At 49.4% G+C, this 16,788-nt stretch overlaps 1 protein-coding gene across 1 annotated transcript in view; it reads right to left on the bottom strand.

The window, feature by feature from the left end:
* Window positions 1–16,788, bottom strand: part of LOC140111338 (pyridoxal kinase-like) — a gene marked incomplete at its 5' end in the record, with an annotated part of 45,200 nt that overhangs the window by 19,857 nt on the left and 8,555 nt on the right. The window lies entirely within an intron of this gene.

The raw sequence follows: 16,788 nt of genomic DNA, 5'->3' as shown, positions 1-16,788 counted from the left end.
GCGCGCAGGATATACAATGGATGGGAGGGGGGGCGCGCAGGATATACAATGGATGGGAGGGGGGGGCGCGCAGGATATACAATGGATGGGAGGGGGGGGGGCGCGCAGGATATACAATGGATGGGAGGGGGGGCGCGCAGGATATACAATGGATGGGAGGGGGGGCGTAGGATATACAATGGATGGGGGGGTGCAGGATATACAATGGATGGGAGGGGGGGGGGCGCAGGATATACAATGGATGGGAGGGGGGGGGCGCAGGATATACAATGGATGGGAGGGGGGGGGGCGCAGGATATACAATGGATGGGAGGGGGGGGGGCCGCGCAGGATATACAATGGATGGGAGGGGGGGGGGCCGCGCAGGATATACAATGGATGGGAGGGGGGGGGGCCGCGCAGGATATACAATGGATGGGAGGGGGGGGGGCCGCGCAGGATATACAATGGATGGGAGGGGGGGGGGGCGCGCAGGATATACAATGGATGGGAGGGGGGCGCGCAGGATATACAATGGATGGGAGGGGGGGGGGGGGCGCGCAGGATATACAATGGATGGGAGGGGGGGGGGGCGCGCAGGATATACAATGGATGGGAGGGGGGGCGTAGGATATACAATGGATGGGAGGGGGGGCGCAGGATATACAATGGATGGGAGGGGGGGCGCAGGATATACAATGGATGGGAGGGGGGGCGCAGGATATACAATGGATGGGAGGGGGGCACAGGATATACAATGGATGGAATATTTATAGTTTCAGTTGTGGGGGGGGCGCAGTGTGGATTATATCTGTCATAATAAAAGTGACTGGTATCTTTAGGGGCGCAGTGTGGAGATGTCGTGAGGAGGCGGGGAGGGATTGTCCTCAGCATTTGGCATAAATGTTACCAATTACTAAATTAAGACACAATAACTGACACTTCCCTAACCACAGCCCAGCCACCAGCAACAGCCCCAGCATGACACCACCATCACAGTCATTGTGTACCGGGGAGGGGTCACCATATATAAAACACTCCTCAGCGCCTCCACCGCTGCAATACCACTAATATCTCTGTGTATTGGGAGGCCCCGCACTTACCAAAAACAAGGGCCCAATCAGAGCATCAATCCCATCTGCTAGTTATGAGGAGGCCCTGACCTCAGACGCAGAACATTGCACGGCAGATCATTATCTATAGGAAACGCCCCCCCCATGCCTCCATAGCTCGTAAAACCACCCCCACATAAGTATCTATATGCTCCTGGTGACTCTGCCCCACACTTTACTTGTCCAGTCTTTTTCCAATTGTCCTGAGAAATGTCTGCTGTCCTGGATGTTTTTCTCTTGATGGACGCCTGGAGATGTCCGGACACTCCTCCCAGAGTCATGGAGGAGACGATGGCCTCTCTAGGATCACTGCTGAGGTCTCTCCTCCTGATGGACGCCTGGAGATGTCCGGACACTCCTCCCAGATGGTGGAGACGATGGCCTCTCTAGGATCACTGCTGAGGTCTCTCCTCCTAATGGACGCCTGGAGATGTCCTGACAATCCTCCCAGAGTCATGGAGGAGACGATGGCCTCTCTAGGATCACTGCTGAGGTCTCTCCTCCTGATGGATGCCTGGAGATGTCCTGACAATCCTCCCAGATGGTGGAGACGATGGCCTCTCTAGGATCACTGCTGAGGTCTCTCCTCCTGATGGATGCCTGGAGATGTCCTGACAATCCTCCCAGATGGTGGAGACGATGGCCTCTCTAGGATCACTGCTGGGGTCTCTCCTCCTGATGGACGCCTGGAGATGTCCTGACAATCCTCCTAGATGGTGGAGACGATGGCCTCTCTAGGATCACTGCTGGGGTCTCTCCTCCTGATGGACGCCTGGAGATGTCCGGACAATCCACCCAGATGGTGGAGACAATGGCCTCTCTAGGATCACTGCTGAGGTCTCTCCTCCTGATGGACGCCTGGAGATGTCCTGACAATCCTCCCAGATGGTGGAGACAATGGCCTCTCTAGGATCACTGCTGAGGTCTCTCCTCCTGATGGACGCCTGGAGATGTCCTGACAATCCTCCTAGATGGTGGAGACAATGGCCTCTCTAGGATCACTGCTGAGGTCTCTCCTCCTGATGGACGCCTGGAGATGTCCGGACAATCCTCCCAGATGGTGGAGACGATGGCCTCTCTTGGATCACTGCTGAGGTCTCTCCTCCTGATGCACGCCTGGAGATGTCCTGACAATCCTCCCAGATGGTGGAGACCATGGCCTCTCTAGGATCACTGCTGAGGTCTCTCCTCCTGATACACGCCTGGAGATGTCCTGACAATCCTCCCAGATGGTGGAGACCATGGCCTCTCTAGGATCACTGCTGGGGTCTCTCCTCCTGATGCACGCCTGGAGATGTCCTGACAATCCTCCCAGATGGTGGAGACAATGGCCTCTCCAGGATCACTGCTGAGGTCTCTCCTCCTGATGGACGCCTGGAGATGTCCGGACACTCCTCCCAGAGTCATGGAGGAGACCATGGCCTCTCTAGGATCACTGCTGAGGTCTCTCCTCCTGATGGACGCCTGGAGATGTCCTGACAATCCTCCCAGATGGTGGAGACGATGGCCTCTCTAGGATCACCGCTGGGGTCTCTCCTCCTGATGCACGCCTGGAGATGTCCTGACAATCCTCCCAGATGGTGGAGACCATGGCCTCTCTAGGATCACTGCTGGGGTCTCTCCTCCTGATGCACGCCTGGAGATGTCCTGACAATCCTCCCAGATGGTGGAGACCATGGCCTCTCTAGGATCACTGCTGAGGTCTCTCCTCGTGATGAACGCCTGGAGATGTCCTGACAATCCTCCCAGATGGTGGAGACGATGGCCTCTCCAGGATCACTGCTGAGGTCTCTCCTCCTGATGGACGCCTGGAGATGTCCTGACAATCCTCCCAGAGTCATGGAGGAGACCATGACCTCTCTAGGATCACTGCTGAGGTCTCTCCTCCTGATGGATGCCTGGAGATGTCCTGACATTCCTCCCAGAGTCATGGAGGAGACAATGGCCTCTCTAGGATCACTGCTGAGGTCTCTCCTCCTAATGGACACCTAGAGATGTCCTGACAATCCTCCCAGATGGTGGAGACGATGGCCTCTCTAGGATCACTGCTGGGGTCTCTCCTCCTGATGCACGCCTCGTGATGTCCTGACAATCCTCCCAGATGGTGGAGACCATGGCCTCTCTAGGATCACTGCTGAGTTCTCTCCTCCTGATGGATGCCTGGAGATGTCCGGACAATCCTTCCAGATGGTAAAAGCAATGGCCTCTCTAGGATCACTGCTGAGGTCTCTCCTCCTGATGGACGCCTGGAGATGTCCGGACACTCCTCACAGGTGGTGGAGACAATGGCCTCTCCAGGATCACTGCTGAGGTCTAACTTCCTGGTGGACGCCTGGAGATGTCCGGACACTCCTCCCACAGTCATGGTAGAGACAATAGCCTCTCGAGGATCACTGCTGAGGTCTCTCCTCCTGATGGACGCCTGGAGATGTCCTGACAATCCTCCCAGATGGTGGAGACGATGGCCTCTCTAGGATCACTGCTGAGGTCTCTCCTCCTGATGGACGCCTGGAGATGTCCGGACACTCCTCACAGTTGGTGGAGACGATGGCCTCTCCAGGATCACTGCTGAGGTCTCTCCTCCTGATGGACGCCTGGAGATGTCCTGACACTCCTCCCAGAGTCATGGAGGAGACCATGGCCTCTCTAGGATCACTGCTGGGGTCTCTCCTCCTGATGCACGCCTGGAGATGTCCTGACAATCCTCCCAGATGGTGGAGACCATGGCCTCTCTAGGATCACTGTTGGGGTCTCTCCTCCTGATGCACGCCTGGAGATGTCCTGACAATCCTCCCAGATGGTGGAGACGATGGTCTCTCTTGGATCACTGCTGAGGTCTCTCCTCCTGATGCACGCCTGGAGATGTCCTGACAATCCTCCCAGATGGTGGAGACCATGGCCTCTCTAGGATCACTGCTGAGGTCTCTCCTCCTGATGAACGCCTGGAGATGTCCTGACAATCCTCCCAGATGGTGGAGACGATGGCCTCTCTAGGATCACTGCTGGGGTCTCTCCTCCTGATGCACGCCTGGAGATGTCCTGACAATCCTCCCAGATGGTGGAGACCATGGCCTCTCTAGGATCACTGCTGGGGTCTCTCCTCCTGATGCACGCCTGGAGATGTCCTGACAATCCTCCCAGATGGTGGAGACCATGGCCTCTCTAGGATCACTGCTGAGGTCTCTCCTCCATTTTTTCTCTCACATATAATTCAAATATACAGTAAGACAGGTCACATAAAACATTTACAACATGACAAATACAACAAGTTCATTCTCTCCTGGTGTGGAGTCGGTAGCGTGTCTTATTCAATCCCGGACATCTCTTTTACATACTTAACTCATTTTGTCACTTCCTCCCCTTCCTTTAATCGATAATTTGGATGGCATCTAGCCTTATCTCCCAAGGATGCCAGAGCTTTTTCCTAACCTTCCATTGTTTTAACCCCTCTGTTAGGGCTATCTCGTGGTGCATTTGTATATTAATTCTTTCTATAACTTCTGTAATGTTTGGAGTATCTGTGGATTTCCATTTTCTGGCTATACACAGTCTCGCTGCTATTAGAATGTGCGTTATTACTCCTCTGTATTGTTTAGGAAATTTGTTAACTCCTATGTGTAAAACTGCTTGTAGGGGAGATGGCTCGGCCGCTTCACCTGTTATGGTGGAGATTAATCCAAAAACCTCGAACCAAAACCTTTGGAGCTTCGGGCATCCCCACCATACATGCATGGCTGTACCCTTCTCCTGACAGCCTTTCCAGCAGAGATGGGAAAGTCCTGCTTCATTATGTGCTAGTCTGTCTGGACATAAGTACCATCTTGTCTGCACTTTTTTCAGTTGTTCTAGATGGTTAATGCATGCTGAAGCTCCTATCACCTCCATGCTTGATTGATACCATTGTGCTAGGGTTATCTCTGTTCTTAGTTCTCGCTCCCATTTTTCCATATATCCTGTTTTTTCCCCCTTTGTCTCGCCCTGCAAATACTGGTATGAAAGTGATAGAATTTTCCCCTTCCGGTTTTGCATGTTAAAAATATCTAATTCGCTGTATCCCTTTTTCTTATGTGTCTCTATCGTACCCCTTAACACATTCTTTATCTGTAAGTATTCGAGAAAGGTCTCTTTTTCTAGTCCACTTTCAATTTGTAGCCTCTCAAATGATTTCAAATCTCCATCCTTCAATATAGAGTCTACATTACTGTAACCTCTCTTTACCCACTTGTCTAAATTTAAGTTCGGTATAATTGATTCCACGCTTTTTAATGATATTAATTTAAGAGATATTACTCCTTTCTTTATTACTTTACCCCAAATTTCCATAGCATACCTCAGACTGTCTAGGGTGTAGTGGATCTTAATCGGGCGGATATACAAACTTCCATGAGGAGTCTTATAGAGCCTGCTGGCGTGCCTACGCTTTCAATTTGAACCCATTTATGTGCCAGTGACGGTGCCCAGCATTCGCTTAGCATATCTAAAATGGCAGCCTTATGATATAACTTCAGATTAGGCATTCCTAGTCCCCCCTTTTTTATGGGTGCAGATAGCACTTTTTTGCTAACCCTGGATTTTTTCCCTGCCCATATGAAGTTGAGTAATAAATTTTGTACTTTTTCTAGTATGGACCTGGGAAATCACAGTGGGATACATCGAAAAAGGTATACTATCTTGGATAGGAAGATTGATTTGCAGACTTGGATTCTTGCTATCCATGAGAGTTCCACCCTTTTTATTCTTTCTATTTCTTCTTTTATTTTCCTATATACTAAATCCGAATTTATTACCACCATCTTCCTCAATGGTAGGCACATCTGTACCCCAAGATATGTGAATCCTTCATCTCCTCCCTTAAACCCATATGTGTCCATCAGCCGTTTTTTGGTTTCTGAAGATATATTTGTTGAAAAAATAATTGATTTTGCCACGTTCAATTTATAGAAGGAGATACTAGCAAATTGTCGCAGTGTTTCCATTAGGGCTCTTATGGATTTCTCTGGATCCGTGCACATGATGATTATATCATCCGCGTACAGGCCTATAGTGTGTGTTTCCGACCCTAAGCGAATTCCTTTAATTTGTGTGTTTAACCTTATTGCCTGGGCCAGTGGTTCCATTACCATAGCGAATATTACTGGCGATAGTGGGCAACCTTGTCTGGTTCCGTTGGATATTTTGAACCCGGATGACACAAAACCAGACAAGGCTACCCTCCCATTTGGATGTGAGTATAAGGCCATTATTGCACTTAGGATTGCTCCTCTTAGGCCAAATTTTTGTAAAGTGGCCTTCATATATCCCCAGTGTATTCTGTCAAATGCTTTTTCCGCATCTAAGGATAAAAACACACTGGGGATCGAGGACGTCTGAGCAGTCTGCAGTAGGTCTATTATTCTTCTTGTGCCATCTCTGGATTGTCTTCCAGCCACAAAACCCACTTGGTCTGATGATATAACTGATGGTAAAACCTTATTTAGTCTAATGGCCAAAATTTTAGAATATATTTTTATATCGCTATTCAGTAATGATATTGGGCGGAAATTTTCTGGTATATTAGGCGGTTTACCTGGTTTTGCTAGCGTGATTATGGATGCCGTTAAGTTTTCATGTGCAATTCTGCCCTTTTTTTGCCAATACTTATATAGTCTTTCTAGGTATGGCAAAAGCTGAGTTGCAGATTGCTTGTAATGTTCATTCGGTAACCCGTCTGGGCCTGGGGATCTGTTTATTTTTGTTGTTTTAACTACTCCCCCTATCTCTTCTGTCGTGAATGGGCTATTTAGAATCTCTATTTGTTCTGCTGAGAAACTTGGTAAGTTTATGGTTTTTAGGAAATTTTGTATGTTTGTTGCCGTAGGCTGTGTCTCTGCCTTTTCATCTTTTAAGTTGTATAGTTTAGCATAGTATGTTTGGAAAGCTTCCGCTATCTCAATTGGGTTTTTGCTTAATTTGTTCGGGGGGTACTGCAGGGTTTCTATTTTGTTCTTGGCTCGATTTATTCTGACTCTCTTTGCCAGAAGTTTACCCGCTTTATCCCCCATTGAGTAGAACTTTGTTTTACACCTCCTCATATCCTGGGCGTACGTCTGGAGTAATAACGTACGTAACTGCAGTCTTGTCTCTGACAAAGTTTTTGTGCCCGCTGGGCATGGGGCCCTTTTATTCCTCTCTTCTATCCTCCTTAACTCTGAGGTCAGCTTGTCTATGTTACTCTTCCTTCTTTTTTTAGCTTCTGCACCAATTTTCTTGTACAACTCCCTTATGAACATTTTATATGTGGACCATAATATTTCCTCACTTACTTCTGCATTGTCGTTTATTTTGAAAAATTCATTTGTCTCCTTTTCCACACGGGCTTGAGTTTCGGGGAATCTTAATAGGTGTGTTTGTAATCTCCATCCTATATTAACATTTCGCTTCGGTCCATTCTGCAGTTTCAGTACTATGGGGGCGTGGTCTGACCATGTTATGTCCCCAATCGTTGTGCTAATGCAGTGTGGTAGGATCTCTCTATCTATCAGGATGTAATCTATCCTAGAGTAAGAGCCATGTCTCGGAGAGAAATATGTATATTCCTTTTCCTCTACGTGTTGATATCTCCATATATCATGTAGATCCCACTCCCGGATGATGGGTCCCATTTCCTTTCTACCACCTAATGAGGTGCAGTCCTGACTCTCTGAGGGAGGTGCATTAAAATCCCCACAGATTATTAATCTTCCTTGTTTAATTTCATTAATCTTTTTTAAAGTTGACCGCAGGAACCTGCCTTGCCCTGTGTTTGGTGCGTATACTGTAGCCACCGTGTATTGCCTGCCGTCTATCTCGCCAATCACTATCACATAACGCCCTTCTCTATCCTTCACCCACTCTTTTAATTCAAAGTTCAAAGAGGACTTTATAAGAATACTTACTCCTGCTCTTTTACTGGTAGAATTTGAGTGAAACCCTATTTTGTAGTCCCTGTGTGTTACTCTAAATATATCTTTAGCTAAAAGGTGTGATTCTTGGATGCACACTATATCACATCTCGATTCCTCTACCTCTGTCCAGAGAGCCCTTCTTTTATAAGGGGAGTTCAACCCTCGCACATTTATGGATAAAATTTTCAGCGCCATCTATTACATTGTAACAAAATTTTATTTATTTTCCAGGATTGATATTGCCGGTACCCATTCCACACCTCATAAACACATAAACATATACAAACATTAAACAAATTATCCCACATTTCTACCTTATCGGTTTCGTCACCGATTGTTATTAGGGGGAGTTCCTCCAGCCTGTTGGGTTGTATACACTGGAGGTGCTCAATAGTATTTTTATTCTGTATATATGTATTCATTTATTTATTTATTTATTTATTTTTTATTTTTTTTTTCTTATCCTATTTGCTCACTTAGATTTTAGGCCGTCTGCCATTAATGTTTATGTTAATCTTTTTAATCCCTTCCCTACTTTTTCTTCCCCACTTGAGTCCATTCCGTCTGGGTTTTCCCTACCTGGTTTTGTTCTAACCTTTCCTTTTGTTTCAGGCCCCAGCTTTCAAGCAAAGACTCCAATTCATTTGGTTTATTACATATGTATTGTTGGCCTTTAAACCATACCAATAGTTTAACTGGAAACCCCCATTTGTAGTCTATTTCATTTTCTCTTAATATTTTTGTACTTTCTCCAAACTCTCTTCTTCTTTTTAAAGTGTTTACTGATAAGTCTCCGAATATTTCAATATTTTGGTATGGCTCTGGGAATCTAGATAGTTGTTTCCCTGCTTGCATGAGCTTTTCTTTCACTTTATATAGGTGAAACCTCACTATCGTATCCCTAGGTAGTTCCGGTTTTACAGTTTTGGGTTTAGGTATTCTGTGTATTCTGTCGATTGTTTTGTCCATAGCTACCTCTTCCCTTATTACTACCGATAACATCTTATTTACATATCCCTCCAACTCCTTATTCTCTACTGACTCAGGTATACCTCTAATTCTAATGTTATTTCTGCGGGATCTATCTTCAATGTCCCCCAACTTGTCTTTCATCATTGTCATTTCACTTTCCAGTCTGCGGTGTGCCTCTACTAAGCTATTATGTGCTTTGGCACTGTCTTCTGCTTTCTTTTCCAGCCCGTCTGTTCTATTTCCTAATTCATCTACTTCTTTTCTTAATACCCCAAAGGTTGATCTAAATTCTGTAACCAGCGATTTATGATACGTCTCAAACATTTCCTTCATGCTTTTTGTTATATAGTCGTCCGTTTGTGTTCCTATACTCTCACTCGGCGATTGGTCACTGCTATTTGTCATCCCCTTCCTTTCTAGCCTAACTTCCTGCGACATGGCCCGGTCACTTCCATTTTGGTGGTCATCTGTACTTTGTTTGACTATTTGAGGGATTCTTTCTCCTGCATCTCTACCTTCCTCTAATGTGAGTGCTTCCTGTCTAGTTTCTGTCGCTGTTACTTCTTCCATGTTGTCTAATTTCTCTAGAAGATTTTTTTGTTGCATTCCTGGTCTACGTGCCATAAAATCCTTAATTTTAGGAGGAGTTGCTTTTTTTAGCTGTGTTTTCCTGATCCTGGAAGTTCTTCCCTGGCCATACATCCCCCCCACTTTCTCCGTAGCTTCGTTTTAAGACGGTTATTTGTGAGGTATCTGGATGTTTTAGCCGGATCCCCCCCCCTCCTTCTGTCTGTTATTACTCAGTGTTTCTGACAAGTATGGATGTAGTGTGGATTCTAAGTCTGCCTCCGGTGTTTGTAGTGGTCGGTATTCCAGTTGTTGTGGGAGAAATCCCTACTGGGTTTATCTGCATAAGGGGGATGATAACCCGCTGACGCGCAGCCAACAGTTTAAGGTCCTTATTTGCCCTTAATCCTTAATTTTGCAAGTTTGGGCACAATTGTGCCTACAAATTTGCTGCTTAACAGTCATCCTTATGCATTAATTAGCAGATTTTAAATTAGTTTGACATACTTCTTGTGCTTAATAACCATTCTTGCCACACCGATGTCAGTAATACTAGGCATGCATTAGACCCTTATCCATACAGGCTTATATATAATATTCCTGCACTGTCTTATACAAATTTATGTGAGTATATAGAGAGGAAGAGATTCCTCCATGCATAATATGCGGTTTCGCTGGTCTGACTTGTACTAGGCTCTTTATCTTTCATATAGAATAGTCTCTGTGGGATTTAAATAGTTAAGCGGCAGTGTCCATAGAGTCTTTCTTTCCTGTTTAGAGACAGCAGAGGACTGCCAGAATTAAAGTAGGCAGTCCTGTTTACACTTGTCTATCCAGCAATACACTGTATATTGATCTTGTACTATCCCGTATGGCTCAATTGAAGAAGCAAAAAAAAGAACAGCAATTCCATTGAGACTTGTACAGGTAATCAGCGGAGTCGTCAGTTCCGTGCACACGTTAATAGATTAATAAGTCAATATAAGTTAGTAGATTAGAGGTTCAATAGGAGGTAGCGGTTTTCCGCAGGATTTTCGCAGGATTATGGCAGGGTTTTGCAAAGACAGCCTTAAGGCAGACTAAGCCGAAGCCGAAGGGGCTTCTGAGGGCCCCCCCCGGAGCGCGGCCAGCCCCACACCGCCCAGACCTCCGCGGCCCCCCGCGGGAACGTGTCCCTCCCGCCCGAAGACGATCCATGCACCGGCGCCTATGTGGGTCAGAACCGGAGCCGCAAGGACCCGGATCCCGTACCCCCAAGACGTTTCTGCAGGAGCCGTCTCCAGTCCAGGTAGGCCCGTCCCCCCGTGACACCGGACGGAGGCCCGCGGTACGTCACTCACCGCTAACCCCCGGGGTGCCCTCTGCCCCTTTCCCCTCGTCTCACTCACCAGCTGCCTTCACAGTTTCCCTCCTCCTCCTGACTCGCGCTGCTGCTCACCAAAGAAGGACGCCGCTCTGCACCACCAATCTTCTAACAGCACCGGCTCCAGACCTCTGAAGACCTCTGATGCCGCCTGTGTACACCTGCGGCTCCAGCCTCTCCGGCCTCTCCTCCGTGGGTTGGGATCATCCGGGCTGTCCGCATCTGCGTCCCTTCTCCTCCCCTTCTCTCCTCTACCTTCCTCTGAAGGTAACGCCGCGTCCACCGATACTGCCGATACTGCCACGATCCTGCGATGTTCTCCTGGAGTGGAACCTGTATCAGAGCGCCATGGTGTCAGGATACTTGAGTGTTAGGGATATTATTAGGGATGCTAGGATTACTAGATTTGAGAGACGCCGACGGCCATCTGCATGAGCTAGTGCGCGGCCATGCTTGTTGGTCACGCCCCCCAGGTCTCTCCTCCTGATGAACGCCTGGAGATGTCCTGACAATCCTCCCAGATGGTGGAGACAATGGCCTCTCTAGGATCACTGCTGGGGTCTCTCCTCCTGATGGACGCCTGGAGATGTCCTGACAATCCTCCCAGATGGTGGAGACGATGGCCTCTCTAGGATCACTGCTGGGGTCTCTCCTCCTGATGGACGCCTGGAGATGTCCGGACACTCCTCCCAGAGTCATGGTGGAGACAATGGCCTCTCTAGGATCACTGCTGAGGTCTCTCCTCCTGATGGACGCCTGGAGATGTCCGGACAATCCTCCCAGATGGTGGAGACCATGGCCTCTCTAGGATCACTGCTGAGGTCTCTCCTCCTGATGGACGCCTGGAGATGTCCTGACAATCCTCCCAGATGGTGGAGACGATGGTCTCTCTAGGATCACTGCTGAGGTCTCTCCTCCTGATGGACGCCTGGAGATGTCCGGACACTCCTCCCAGATGGTGGAGACCACGGCCTCTCTAGGATCACTGCTGGGGTCTCTCCTCCTGATGGACGCCTGGAGATGTCCTGACAATCCTCCCAGATGGTGGAGACGATGGCCTCTCTAGGATCACTGCTGAGGTCTCTCCTCCTGATGGACGCCTGGAGATGTCCTGACAATCCTCCCAGATGGTGGAGACCATGGCCTCTCTAGGATCACTGCTGAGGTCTCTCCTCCTGATGGACGCCTGGAGATGTCCGGACAATCCTCCCAGAGTCATGGTGGAGACAATGGCCTCTCTAGGATCACTGCTGAGGTCTCTCCTCCTGATGGACGGCTGGAGATGTCCTGACAATCCTCCCAGATGGTGGAGACAATGGCCTCTCTAGGATCACTGCTGAGGTCTCTCCTCCTGATGCACGCCTGGAGATGTCCGGACAATCCTCCCAGATGGTGGAGACCATGGCCTCTCTAGGATCACTGCTGAGGTCTCTCCTCCTGATGGACGCCTGGAGATGTCCGGACAATCCTCCCAGATGGTGGAGACGATGGTCTCTCTAGGATCACTGCTGAGGTCTCTCCTCCTGATGGACGCCTGGAGATGTCCGGACACTCCTCCCAGATGGTGGAGACCACGGCCTCTCTAGGATCACTGCTGGGGTCTCTCCTCCTGATGGACGCCTGGAGATGTCCTGACAATCCTCCCAGATGGTGGAGACATTGGCCTCTCTAGGATCACTGCTGAGGTCTCTCCTCCTGATGGACGCCTGGAGATGTCCTGACAATCCTCCCAGATGGTGGAGACCATGGCCTCTCTAGGATCACTGCTGAGGTCTCTCCTCCTGATGGACGCCTGGAGATGTCCGGACAATCCTCCCAGAGTCATGGTGGAGACAATGGCCTCTCTAGGATCACTGCTGAGGTCTCTCCTCCTGATGGACGGCTGGAGATGTCCTGACAATCCTCCCAGATGGTGGAGACAATGGCCTCTCTAGGATCACTGCTGAGGTCTCTCCTCCTGATGGACGCCTGGAGATGTCCGGACAATCCTCCCAGAGTCATGGTGGAGACCATGGCCTCTCTAGGATCACTGCTGAGGTCTCTCCTCCTGATGGACGCCTGGAGATGTCCGGACAATCCTCCCAGATGGTGGAGACGATGGTCTCTCTAGGATCACTGCTGAGGTCTCTCCTCCTGATGGACGCCTGGAGATGTCCGGACACTCCTCCCAGATGGTGGAGACCACGGCCTCTCTAGGATCACTGCTGGGGTCTCTCCTCCTGATGGACGCCTGGAGATGTCCTGACAATCCTCCCAGATGGTGGAGACATTGGCCTCTCTAGGATCACTGCTGAGGTCTCTCCTCCTGATGGACGCCTGGAGATGTCCTGACAATCCTCCCAGATGGTGGAGACCATGGCCTCTCTAGGATCACTGCTGAGGTCTCTCCTCCTGATGGACGCCTGGAGATGTCCGGACAATCCTCCCAGAGTCATGGTGGAGACAATGGCCTCTCTAGGATCACTGCTGAGGTCTCTCCTCCTGATGGACGGCTGGAGATGTCCTGACAATCCTCCCAGATGGTGGAGACAATGGCCTCTCTAGGATCACTGCTGAGGTCTCTCCTCCTGATGGACGCCTGGAGATGTCCGGACAATCCTCCCAGAGTCATGGTGGAGACAATGGCCTCTCTAGGATCACTGCTGAGGTCTCTCCTCCTGATGGACGGCTGGAGATGTCCTGACAATCCTCCCAGATGGTGGAGACATTGGCCTCTCTAGGATCACTGCTGAGGTCTCTCCTCCTGATGGACGCCTGGAGATGTCCGGACAATCCTCCCAGATGGAGGAGACCATGGCCTCTCTAGGATCACTGCTGGGGTCTCTCCTCCTGATGGACGCCTGGAGATGTCCGGACAATCCTCCCAGATGGTGGAGACGATGGCCTCTCTAGGATCACTGCTGAGGTCTCTCCTCCTGATCGACGCCTGGAGATGTCCGGACACTCCTCCCAGATGGTGGAGACATTGGCCTCTCTAGGATCACTGCTGAGGTCTCTCCTCCTGATGGACGCCTGGAGATGTCCGGACACTCCTCCCAGATGGAGGAGACCATGGCCTCTCTAGGATCACTGCTGGGGTCTCTCCTCCTGATGGACGCCTGGAGATGTCCGGACAATCCTCCCAGATGGTGGAGACTATGGCCTCTCTAGGATCACTGCTGAGGTCTCTCGTCTTGATCGACGCCTGGAGATGTCCGGACACTCCTCCCAGAGTCATGGAGGAGATGATGGCCTCTCTAGGATCACTGCTGAGGTCTCTCCTCCTGGAGTAACACACACCTGACACTCAAGACCAGCAATGGCCAGAACTTCTGCTGTTATAGAGGTGGTCACACTAGCTGCATATAATCACCCACCTGGTGGCTACTTACTACTTTATTGTTTTGAGAGCATCAATGGGGTCCTCAGTGTCTCACACATGGCATGTCCCCTAGTTTTTGGTAATTTATCTTATTCTAAGATTTTCAAGGGAGTAGAAGTTATTTAGGATAGGTGAAGGCACAAAGTGTAGGAGGGCCGACTCCCTCGTGACCCCCAGATACCCCAGCGTGCACCCGGTGTTACTAGGGCGGAGGAGATCGGTCATTGTATCAGGTCTTAGGCTCAGCTGAGGATTCCGGTGGCATAACAAGAACCCTAAATATATATATACACTACACACAAAACAATAATTCTCTTTAGGGTGAAATTTTACCCTTCTGGTATTTCCACAGTCCTCCTTATCATGCTGCTCATTTATGTGACATCATGACACGACATCAGACAAATGATAACAGTCGTCAGATTTGTAGCAGAGACACAGGAGACGAGGCGTCACGTCAGGCACAGAGGTTATGAGAAATTATGATGGAGAGCGCTGAGGGGGTGACACAAGAGCTTACAGTCTATGAGGATGAGGGGGACACAAGAGCTCACAGTCTATGAGGATGAGGGAGGACACAAGAGCTTACAGTCTATGAGGATGAGGGGTGACACAAGAGCTTACAGTCTATGAGGATGAGGGGGACACAAGAGCTCACAGTCTATGAGGATGAGGGGGGGACACAAGAGCTTACAGTCTATGAGGATGAGGGGGTGACACAAGAGCTTACAGTCTATGAGGATGAGGGGGACACAAGAGCTTACAGTCTATGAGGATGAGGGGGACACAAGAGCTTACAGTCTATGAGGATGAGGGGGAACACAAGAACTTACAGTCTATGAGGATGAGGGGAGGACACAAGAGCTTACAGTCTATGAGGATGAGGGGTGACACAAGAGCTTACAGTCTATGAGGATGAGGGGGACACAAGAGCTCACAGTCTATGAGGATGAGGGGGACACAAGAGCTTACAGTCTATGAGGATGAGGGGGACACAAGAGCTTACAGTCTATGAGGATGAGGGGGAACACAAGAGCTTACAGTCTATGAGGATGAGGGGTGACACAAGAGCTTACAGTCTATGAGGATGAGGGGTGACACAAGAGCTTACAGTCTATGAGGATGAGGGGGACACAAGAGCTTACAGTCTATGAGGATGAGGGGGTGACACAAGAGCTTACAGTCTATGAGGATGAGGGGGTTGACACAAGAGCTTACAGTCTATGAGGATGAGGGGGAACACAAGAACTTACAGTCTATGAGGATGAGGGGAGGACACAAGAGCTTACAGTCTATGAGGATGAGGGGGACACAAGAGCTTACAGTCTATGAGGATGAGGGGGACACAAGAGCTTACAGTCTATGAGGATGAGGGGGTTGACACAAGAGCTTACAGTCTATGAGGATGAGGGGTGACACAAGAGCTTACAGTCTATGAGGATGAGGGAGTTGTCACAAGAGCTTACAGTCTATGAGGATGAGGGGTGACACAAGAGCTTACAGTCTATGAGGATGAGGGGGACACAAGAGCTTACAGTCTATGAGGATGAGGGGTGACACAAGAGCTTACAGTCTATGAGGATGAGGGGAGGACACAAGAGCTTACAGTCTATGAGGATGAGGGGAGTGACACAAGAGCTTACAGTCTATGAGGATGAGGGGAGGACACAAGAGCTTACAGTCTATGAGGATGAGGGGAGTGACACAAGAGCTTACAGTCTATGAGGATGAGGGGAGTGACACAAGAGCTTACAGTCTGAGGATGAGAGGACACAAGAGCTTACAGTCTGAGGATGAGAGGACACAAGAGCTTACAGTCTATGAGGATGAGGGGGTGACAAGAGCTTTCAGTCTATGAGGATGAGGGGAGGACACAAGAGCTTACAGTCTATGAGGATGAGGGGGTGACACAAGAGCTTACAGTCTATGAGGATGAGGGGGTGACACAAGAGCTTACAGTCTATGAGGATGAGGGGGTGACACAAGAGCTTACAGTCTATGAGGATGAGGGGGTGACACAAGAGCTTACAGTCTATGAGGATGAGGGGGTGACACAAGAACTTACAGTCTATGAGGATGAGGGGGACACAAGAGCTTACAGTCTATGAGGATGAGGGGGTGACACGAGAGCTTACAGCCTATGAGGATGAGGGGGGACACAAGAGCTTACAGTCTATGAGGATGAGGGGGGACACAAGAGCTTACAGTCTATGAGGATGAGGGGGTGACACAAGAGCTTACAGTCTATGAGGATGAGAGGACACAAGAGCTTACAGTCTATGAGGATGAGGGGGTGACACAAGAGCTTACAGTCTATGAGGATGAGGGGAGGACACAAGAGCTTACAGTCTATGAGGATGAGGGGGTGACACAAGAGCTTACAGTCTATGAGGATGAGGGGAGACACAAGAGCTTACAGTCTATGAGGGAGGACACAAGAGCTTACAGTCTATGAGGATGAGGGGGTGACACAAGAGCTTACAGTCTATGAGGATGAGGGAGGACACAAGA

This window comes from Engystomops pustulosus, unplaced genomic scaffold (assembly GCF_040894005.1).
Source record: "Engystomops pustulosus unplaced genomic scaffold, aEngPut4.maternal MAT_SCAFFOLD_426, whole genome shotgun sequence".
Lineage (NCBI taxonomy): Eukaryota > Metazoa > Chordata > Amphibia > Anura > Leptodactylidae > Engystomops > Engystomops pustulosus.
Note: the sequence above shows the minus strand (reverse complement) of the source record. Positions and strands in the feature narration are given on the sequence as shown.